At 36.3% G+C, this 8,204-nt stretch overlaps 2 pseudogenes; both read right to left on the reverse strand.

Annotated features, from left to right (window-relative positions):
- Positions 1-7,700: 7,700 nt before the first annotated feature.
- On the reverse strand, positions 7,701-7,819 carry LOC111472139 (annotated as a pseudogene).
- A 132-nt stretch (positions 7,820-7,951) lies between these two features.
- On the reverse strand, positions 7,952-8,070 carry LOC111472140 (annotated as a pseudogene).
- Between the last annotated feature and the right edge of the window lie 134 nt (positions 8,071-8,204).

An 8,204-nucleotide genomic window follows, 5' to 3' on the forward strand; every position in this document is an offset into this window, starting at 1 on the left:
GTATAAGCAAGGTAAGGATAATACAGTAGCTCATGTGTTATCTAAAAGGTATGATCTCTTTACTTCTCTTACTGAAAAATTCTTGGAGTTGAGCATATTATTGAATTATATGGAGATGACCAAGACTTTAGAACTATTTATGCATCTTGTCCAAAAAAAAATGGTGGATGAGTATTATGTGTTTCATAATTTTTTAATTACTAAGAGTATGCTTTGTATTCCTAAATGCTCTATAAAAGATTTGTTTTTGAGAGAAGCATATGGTGGTGCCTTAATGGGACATCTTAGGATTAATAAAGTTTATAAAATGTTGCATAAACACTTTTGTTGGCCGAGATGAAGCATGTGGCAGATAGATTTATGGATGATGCAAAGCATGCTGCTAACTTATTCTTTAAGAAAGTAGTTTATGGATTTACTACACTTCATTTGCTTCCTATTCCTACTAATTTCCTTCTAATATTTTTGTGAGTGAAGCATTTAGATTTGATCAAAACATTTCAAAAGGAGTGACTGAAAGAAGGTGATGATTTTTTCTGATTCGAGGACGAATCCTTCTGAAGAGGAGGAAGATGATAAGAATCATTGTGTACACTTCATTTGCTTCCTATTCCTACTAATTTCCTTCTAATATTTTTGTGAGTGAAACATTTAGATTTGATCAAAAAATTTCAAAAGGAGGGGTCTGAAAGAAGGTGATGATTTTTTCTTATTCGAGGACGAATCCTTCTGAAGAGGGGGAAGATGATAAGAATCACGGTGTACACTTCATTTGCTTCCTATTCCTACTAATTTCCTTCTATTATTTTTGTGAGTGAAGCATTAAGATTTTATCAAAACATTTCAAAAGGAGGTGACTGAAAGAAGGTGATGATTTTTTCTGATTCGAGGAGATTAAAGAGGATCGGGAATAAATCCCGTCCACAAACATATCGGGATTGAATTCTGGCCACAAACGTCTTTTGTCGGGAGACTATAAATACCCACAATATGTTATGTAAAAAACAGATTCGCTGATGAATGTAATTCAGATCTCAAATTGAGACGTTTTCCTTAGAAATCCGAGCATCATATTTGTCATTTCTAAGTTTCAAGCAATTCTTGTGGTAGAATTGCATCCGAGTCATTCAATCAAGCCTTGATCAAGTTAGATTGTGGAGTGACTCAATTTAGAACAAGGTTCCAAGTCTTGCTTCTAGATCTTCGATCGTAAGAGGTAATCTAATTCTAGCCTTATCTCTTGGTTGATCCAAATTTCGCATAAGGAGGTATTAATTACTTTGATTCAAGGGTTCTTGCTAAAATAAAAGCTTGGATCGTTGGGCTGAGGATTAGGGTTGCCTTATCAATGTCTATAAAATTGATTTTCCAAGGGAATTTCTACATTCTACTTCCGATGTTTCTCAGTTGAGTTCTTTTGATGTAGGTTATGATTTTCCTGATTGGAGTACAAATCCTTTTGAAGAGAGGAAAGATGATAGAGAGCATGATGTTCCAAATGTTTCAACTAGACCAATTATACGTCCAAGACCAAGAAGATTCAACAAGCATTCATTCTTCATCTACAAAATTGGATAGCCTCGATTCAACCTCCATTTCATATGTTACAAGCTATTTGATTAAAGAAAAAATATTTAGAGGTTCGAGGGTGAGTAATTGCACGGTTGAAGTAGAGGACGAAGTTGTTATAAATAGTAGTAGTGATAATTTATTTCGGAACTTTATTTAGTATTTTAATTCCATAACTTGTTGTAGTGGGGAAAAAAATGTGGGAAATTACTTGTGAAATTGGCCATTACTTGTTTTTTTTTTTTTTTTCGTGGAGATTTAAACGATAATGGAGTAACTTACCAATCATGGCCACTAACTTATTTAGTTGGCATTTGAAGAGTCAAAAGTTTCTTTTGTGGAGAAACTATAAAAGTAGATTTTGAATAAAAGTAATCACTCAAGTTCAAGACTTTAACTTAAGAAATTTTAGTATCCTCTTTGTCATTTCTCAGTTTCATGCAATTCATATGGTAGATTGCATCGACTGATTCATGATTAAGTTGAATTGTGAAGTGACTCAATTTAGAACAAGGTTTCAAATCTTTCTTCTAGATCTTTGATTTTAAGAGGTTATCTACTTTTACGCTTATCTCTTGGTTGATCCAAATTTTATATAAAGAGGTGTTAATTTCTTTGATTCAAGGGTTCTTGCTTCAAAAAAAGCTTGGATCATTGGGCTGAGGATTAATATTGTCTTATCACCCACGTTTCAAAGTCCGCTCCCATCCATGACCAACTCCTAGGTACCGAAAAACAATGTAAACATGAAGTGAGTAAAAAGTTATTAAGTAACGTACTTATAGGCTCTTAATGACAACCTTAAGTTAGGATGTTATCTCTTATTGAGTTTTCATGGGCTTGGCACTTAGAGCTTATATTTTTACATGTTGCCTTCTCATCCTAAAAACTTTTCCATAAATTAACCTTTAGTTCTCTTCCTGTGACCACATGAGTGGGGCTATCATGGTCGTGTCATCTTTCTAGTCAATTCTGATGCAGTGCATTTCAACTAAGTGAGGAAAATAGGAGGTCCTCCTTATCCTCCTAATCATGATACATAGTGTATGGCATCCCACATCAAAGAGGAATAGGGGCATTGTCGCACACCACATGATGGGAGATAACTGTCACTTTTGGGTATAAATCCTAGCTATTTATTTACCATGTTATTCAATTGATCTTAGGTATATTCTTGGAACACGATCTATAAAAGAACATAGGCTTATACATTATATCATGGAGTAGCATCAGCATCACAACTCATTAGTTTTAACTTAGGTACACAATAAAAGGCAACCAAATGTGATCCCATGGGCGTGAAAACTTACTAGTAACTTGATAAATCCCTTTCAAGGTTGTGTATAAAGTTCCACGTTACTTAGGTGTCTTAAAAGTGGTAAAAGGAGGTTATTTTGGGTGGAGGGCATTATAGTTATTTTACACCTATGTGTGAATTCTCTGTGGATCGATATGCTTCCTATATGTTATGTATATGTTATAATATGTGAATTGTATGATAATAGTTCCTGTACGATGTGTTCAAGGATATGTTTGAGATAGGATACAAGAAGAATGCACAAAACGAAATGTAACGATAGGAGTAAAATACGTTCACGAAACGTTAATGCTAGGTTACATACCGGAGTGATATGGATAAGAGAGATTGATGGAAGAATACGGTTAGGTTACGGGTAGAAAGGGATAGGTTTGTGATAGATTGATAGAACGATAGCGTTATGTTAAGTTCTTGTGATGATATGACTAAGGTACGTTCATGTAATGATATGACTGTGATAGGTATAAGAACGTTAAGGCTATGATAAGTTAGAGAAGGATATGACTATGAAGTGTTTACGTTATTACTTATTTATGATATGATACATTGTGATGCAATATCTCAAGGTATGATGTGTATATGATGAAATGTTATGTTAAAAGCATAGAACGTTATGTTAGGTCTCTTAAATTGTGTGTATACAGCATGATATGAATGATATGAAATTACGATAAATGACATGAAATATAACCCCGTTAGAATTATGTATGATTTGAGAATGGAAGAATGAGAAACAATATGATATGAATGATGAACGATATCTGAAACGATATGAAAATGATATGATATGTACTTAATGCTAGCGGGGTTGTATTAAAGGATAATGAAATTGTATAAGTAGTGGGGACCTCATGCATTATGTGTGTTCATGCATTTGGGGGATACCCTTATCCCATCACGAGGGTACGGACGCGTACATCCAATGGAAGGACAACGATTGTTATGCTTTGCATAGCGCTGCCGTGACGGTTACTAGTTTTAACAGGTCCAACATAAGGGGCTCCCAGAGTATGCCCACAAGATAAGGAAAGTGGCCCAGCGGTGTGCGAACTAGCTTGGTATGGGCTGTGTGTAGAGTATATAGTACACGTCCACGATTACCCGTTAGGACAACACCGTAGGGAAAATGAAACGAAACGAAACGAAAGATAGGTCCCATCATTTCATTGCATTTGATTGTTATATTTAACCCCAATAGTGAGGTCACTTACTGAGTGTTTCTTTAAATACTCAAGCCATGTGCTACTACATTTTTCAGGTTAAGGCATGGCATTTCTGTACGGCTAACGATGGCATCGCAACTCGAGATCATGGCACCTGCATAGGATAATGGTATTTATTTTCTTAGACTTAGGCTAGAATAGGATGTTTTAAACTTAAAACGCTTATTTATTTTATTTTGGGTCTTTTGTTGTGTCATTTTAAAGATGTTTTCGAAACACGTAAGTCCATGGCTGTGTTTTAAGTTAAACGTTATGTTTTATGGAATTTAAATGAAGGCTTCCGCATTCAATGTTTATTGTACGTATATAGTAGCGACCTTAAATTAAGTAGAAATTTTTGGATCGTTATAGTTGGTATCAGAGCCCTAGTTTATAGATCTTGTAGACTAGCTTGCGATGTTGGCTTGGCATGTTCCATGGTCCCACCGTCGGTGCCCTGTCTCCGCCAGGTATGTCTTGCGTAAGATAAGAAAATGACATGTTGTTATTATTTGGTAATTATAAAATATAACTCATAATTGGACTTTTACTCTATTGATTGTATTATAATTTACTGCATTCATGTTAGGTTAATTCTATATTTATTATAATTTAGAATACGTTATGTTTTACCTTGCATGGAATGTGAATGTAAATTGTTATGTTGATGATGTTTAGATTTACTGAGATTGTTGCTGTGAATGAGTAGTTATAGTTTTAAGCTACTAAATGTTAGTGTATGCGTGAAAATGATTTTGCTAAGCAAGATCATATGTTTTAGTTAGACGTCTTAAACATAGATAAACTACAGTCTTATGAACATAGAGATGAGAATGAATGTACCAATGTATAGAGTAAGTAGTTTCAAATGGAATTAAATGACCTAAGAAGCTTGATAGATGTCAATATCTTATAGTATACTATAGATATTAAAACTGGTAGTGTCTGAAAGAAAATTCTATAACTTTGATTTAGGTAAAGATGAAATTAAAGTATCAGTAAGAAAAAAAAATTGAGTTAGACCATAAAAGTTTAAAACATGTATACTTAAATTGATTGGTAAATGATATAAGTGTCTTTAATGGAAGATGAGCTTTGGAATTACTTAGATGTAGAAAACTTTCCTCCTTCAATCGTGGTAGCAGCATTTGTCCCATCATGTTCGCCATCAGCTCTGATATCAATTTGTTGAAATAAAATTTGCTCTAATACCAATTTTTAGAAAATAAAAGCCGCTCTGATACCGACTTGTAGAAAATGGACATTCACTCTGAAACTAACCCGTTTAGAAAACTTTGAAGGGGGTGTCGAGAGGGGAGAGACAAGGAGACAGACTTCTCAAAAGCCTTTTTCGATTTCACAGAACTTTAACTCTTTCTTCTTTTTCTCTTTTTGCTTCTTTTTGCTCTATTATGACTCTTGCTCTAATATTTCAATGATAAGTAAAGCCTATTTACAAGTTTTCTAGTCATAACTATCCCACGTTTTCTTTACATGTTTTCTCACCCATATAGTACTCATTTCCTAAAATAAGTATGGCTTTTTTACTCAATTTAAAAACTGTTTTTTTTTCTCTCTCTCTTTCATTTAAGTTTATTTCCAACAAATATGTCATGCAGTTTATCTTCTAAACTATTTATTGGCAAAGACGATTGATACTCGCACTATAACGACCCAAGAAAAAGAAAAAAAAAAAGAAACTCAATCGTTGGAAAACTCGTGAGTTTTCTAGCGATTGCCGAGTTTCGTGGACCCCACGCGAAATGATAGCCACACCTCACTCAACCTTCAACCCACAACTGCCAGAATCGATCAAAATACTTGCAAACAGAGAAAAGTAAGAAAATATGAGAGCGAGAGAGAGATTTCAGATAACTTCGGCGAGTTTTCAATTTCTTCGACGAGTCCAAAACCACCCGAAAATCGACGTCAAACGCTCAGTTACCACCATGAGAATAATCCCTAACGAAAGCACAATAACTCAAGGTATGTTTTGTACTTTTTCGTAAGCGCCATCGTCGGTAACCGAGGTCAAAAAATTGTAAACATTCTTAGATCTATGGTTTTAGGAACTTTTAGGCCACTAAACTTCGAGGAAAGAAAGAAAGAAGATAAGTAAAGAGGAAAAGGAAGAAAGAGGACCGATATTAGCAACGAAAACGCCTGTTAGATAATAGCTATGGTTTTATTCCTTAAATTTCGTTAGTTGTTTTTTACTTTTGAACATTTGAATTAACGCTCCCCGTTTAATGGAAGAGCATATTTTTTGCTGGCCATTTTGACCAACTTTTTGGGCGCAAGGTTTATGCCACTACTGCTAAATCTAGGATAGGTTTGTTATTGAAATACGTGAAACTAAATCAAATAATAACCATCGGTTCTTCAGCAAATATTTCTCTCCCTTTTGTTTTTTGTTATTTTTTTCCTCGAAGAAGTTTTCCTTCAGCCGATTTTTACACGTCGACGTTTTCCTCACTATTGCTAGAAGTCAACAACGTCGCTGGTAAGGAAGACAAGATTCACAGATCCGGGTCAACCCGAACCCAAAATCTGAGAGAGCTAGCCCGACTTCTTTCCCCTCGGCCTCTACCTTCTGCCCAAACCTCAATCCAGCCCAGAAGCCACGGTTCAGCCCCATCGCCGCGCAATCGACTTGGGAGGGAATCAAATCTCGTTCGGTTGGTGTGCAGCGAGTGCGGGAATCAAACATCGAGCAGCTGCGGGCTCACCAACAGCATAACCACTCTCGGGTCCTCAACATAGGGGCAACAGCATCACCAAGAGCACCGATGATGGGTCTTCGACACAGGGGCAACAAACCATATGACCGAGTGATATGAACCAAGAGACATCAATCATACAAGATGCTTCAATGAAGATGTGAAGAAAATATTGTTGAAATTATCAAAAGATATTTCAATTCATGCCAAGATGCTTCAATGAAGATGTGAAGAAAATATTGTTGAAATTATCAAAAGATATTTCAATTCATGCTACATTGAAGAATAATGAAGTTTTATGTTATAAATTTTGAGTAGATTACAATTTAGAGTTATTTTATTTCATTTATGTATTTTAAGACTTTTTATTTACTATAGGTTACAATTACACAATGGTTAATTATGCTCATTAAGTATGAATGTTACAACTCTTGGAATGCCTTTAATAGTTCCATTTTGAGGCTATATTAAGCCATGTATGTTGTATGTGCAAGAGACTTGAAAAATATAGTAAAAGAAGCATTTGTCCTTTGATAAGATAATGAACCATTATAAGGGGAGTAAGATTCAGATTACCTTGTTGATCGAATATCTCAAGGGCAAGAACATTGTTTAGTACTACTCTCAGCCAAGAGCGCTCGACTGCGGAGTTCTGATGGGTTCAGGTGCATTAGTGTTGGTTTGATCGCACCCGACATGCCATGCGCACAAATTGAATTTTGATGGGTTCAGGTGCATTAGTGTTGGTTTGATCGCACCCGACATGCCATGCGCACAAATTGAATTTCACGCATGCGGGGCGGCATGATCGAAACACGATGGGCGTGAGCGGGGAGGTTCTCATTTGTAGAGAAAGGAAGAAAAGAACTCGGAGAAATTGAAAGAAAAAAAGGGGTGCACCACGAGGACTTCCCAAGTGGTCACCCAACTTAGTACTACTCTCGCCCAAGAACGATCGACTGTAGAGTTCTGATGGGATCGGGTGCATTAATGCTGGTATGATCGCACCCGACATATCATGCGCACAAATTGTATTTAACGCATGTGGGGCGGCATGATCGAATCGCGAAGGGCGTAAGCGGGGGAGGTTCCCATTTGTAGAGAAACAAAGAAAAAAACTCGGAGAAATTGAAATGAAAAAAGGGGTGCAACACGAGGACTTCCCAAGTGATCACCCAACTTAGTACTACTCTCAGCCAAGAGCGCTCGACTGCGGAGTTCTGATGGGTTCAGGTGCATTAGTGCTGGTTTGATCGCACCCGACATGCCATGCGCACAAATTGAATTTAACGCATGCGGGGCGGCATGATCGAAACGCGATGGGCGTGAGCGGGGAGGTTCTCATTTGTAGAGAAAGGAAGAAAAGAACTGGGAGAAATTGAAAGAAAAAAAGGG

Source organism: Cucurbita maxima, unplaced genomic scaffold (assembly GCF_002738345.1).
Source record: "Cucurbita maxima cultivar Rimu unplaced genomic scaffold, Cmax_1.0 Cma_Scf00065, whole genome shotgun sequence".
NCBI lineage: Eukaryota > Viridiplantae > Streptophyta > Magnoliopsida > Cucurbitales > Cucurbitaceae > Cucurbita > Cucurbita maxima.